The following is a 2,493-nucleotide window of genomic DNA, read 5'->3' as shown; positions in this document are numbered from 1 at the left end:
ACGTGAAGTGTGGAAAAGAGAACACTATTTTCGAACCTAACAGAGATTTGTATTTTTTTTAAGATTTTATTTATTTATTCGTTTTTGGTTTTGTTTTAATTTTTATTTATTTATGATAGTCACACAGAGAGAGAGCGAGAGAGGCAGAGACACAGGCAGAGGGAGAAGCAGGCTCCATGCAGGGAGCCTGATGCGGGACTCGATCCTGGGTCTCCAGGATCAAATCCTGGGCCAAAGGCAGGCGCTCAACCGCTGAGCCACCCAGGGATCCCCCCCCCCTCGATTTTATTTATTTATTTATTTATTTATTTATTACAGACACAGGCAGAGGGAGAAGCAGGCTCGCTGTGGGGGGCCTGATGCGGGACTCGATCCCGGATCCCGAGCCGCCCAGGTGCCCCAGACCCAGACTTAAGTCCAGACCTGGAAGCTTCGGAAGCATCCTTACCCTCTTTCTCCTTCCATTTCTTCATATGTGACACGAGGTTGATGACACCTCTACTTGCTATAGTGCCAGGAGCCTTAAAGCAAATAATGCAAAAATCCCCACCCAAGTGCCACCACAGAGTGCACGACCCACAAGTACTGATATTACCGGGTTTCAAATAAAGCAAAAGCAACTCTGTCTCCCGAATACCCTGGTTCATGAACCCGGGAGTCCTCCTCACGGGCCCTTCCAGCCGCCCTCTAAACGCCCTCTAAACGGCGGCAGCAGCGGGTCTCCCCGAGGCGCCAGCGCCGTCAGGCCGGGGCCCCGCTGCACCCTTCGCAGCTGCTCCCCGCCGCCTCCAGGACCACGGCGACCCGTGCCCTCGACCACCTGCGGGCCGAGGCGGCACGAGCTGCGGACCCCACGGCCGCTCCCCCCGACACATCTTTTCTCGGCTTTCGGACCAAGCCCGGTTCATCCTTCCAGTCACGCGCGGCGGGGGCGGCGGGGGCGGCGGGGGCGGCGGGGACGGCGGGGGCGGCGGGGACGGCGGGGGGCGTCTGCCTGCGGCCCAGGCCGTGACCCGGTCCCGGATCCAGTCCCACGTCGGGCTCCCCGCATGGAGCCTGCTTCTCCCTCTGCCTGCGTCTCCGTGTCTCTCAAGAATAAATAAATAAATGAATAAAATCTTTTTTAAAAATTAAAAAAAAAAAAAGTTCGAGGGTGCCGGGGGCCCAGCGGTGAGCACCGCCAGCGGCCCAGGCCGTGACCCGGTCCCGGATCGAATCCCACGTCGGGCTCCCGGTGCATGGAGCCTGCTTCTCCCTCTGCCTGCGTCTCTGCCTCTCTCTCTCTCTCTCTCTCTGTGTGACTATCATAAATAAATAAAAATTAAAACAAAAACGAATAAATAAAATCTTTTTTAAAAATTAAAAAAAAAAAAGTTCAAGGGTGCCGGGGGCCCAGCGGTGAGCGCCGCCTGTGGCCCAGGCCGTGACCCGGTCCCGGATCGAGGCCCACGTCGGGCTCCCTGTGAGGAGCCTGCTTCTCCCTCTGCCTGCGTCTCCGTGTCTCTCAAGAATAAATAAATGAATAAAATCTTTTTTAAAAATTAAAAAAAAAAAAAAGTTCGAGGGTGCCGGGGGCTGAGCGGTGAGCGCCGCCTGCGGCCCAGGGCGTGACCCGGGTCACGGGGTCGAGGCCCGCGTCGGGCTCCCTGCATGGAGCCTGCTTCTCCCTCTGCCTGCGTCTCTGCCTCTCTCTCTCTCTCTGTGTGTGACTATCATAAATAAATAAAAATTAAAACAAAAACAAATAAATAAAATCTTTTTTAAAAATTAAAAAAAAAGTTCAAGGGTGCCGGGGGCTCAGCGGTGAGCGCCGCCTGCGGCCCAGGGCGTGACCCGGGTCACGGGGTCGAGGCCCACGTCGGGCTCCCTGTGAGGAGCCTGCTTCTCCGTGTCTCTCAAGAATAAATAAATAAATAAAATCTTTTTTAAAAATTAAAAAAAAAAAAAGTTCAAGGGTGCCGGGGGCCCAGCGGTGAGCGCCGCCTGCGGCCCAGGGCGTGACCCGGGTCACGGGGTCGACGGGCTCCCCGCGGGGCGCCGGCGTCTCGGCCTCCCTCCGTGCCTCTCAGGAATAAATGAATAAAATCCTAAAGTAAGATAAAATAATAAAATAAGTATGGACTTCAGTCAGAACCTGAGGAGCGGGTCCAGCTGCCCGTGCGGCCGTGAGCGCCGGCCACGGAGCCGCCCAGGGCCCGGGACGCGCAGGAAGCTCGTCCGGGCTCGAGCCCAGCGGCTCGCGGGCTGACAACCGCGCCCCGACCGGCGGGAGCCCGCGTCCTCCGGCGGCAGCACGACGCGAGGCCTCTCACCCGGCCCCGGGACGGACGCGGAGCACCGGGAGCCTCGCGCCGGCCGGGGGGGGGCGCGGGGCGGGGGGCGCGGGGCGCGTCCACCCACGACGCCCACGGCGGCGGCCCCGGTGTGCGCCTGCGCGTGCGCATCATCCCGCCGACGCTCCTCCGCATCGATGTGTGCGGAAGCCGCTGCTCC

This window comes from Canis lupus, chromosome 19 (genome assembly GCF_011100685.1).
Source record: "Canis lupus familiaris isolate Mischka breed German Shepherd chromosome 19, alternate assembly UU_Cfam_GSD_1.0, whole genome shotgun sequence".
Taxonomy (NCBI): Eukaryota; Metazoa; Chordata; class Mammalia; order Carnivora; family Canidae; genus Canis; species Canis lupus.
Note: the sequence above shows the minus strand (reverse complement) of the source record.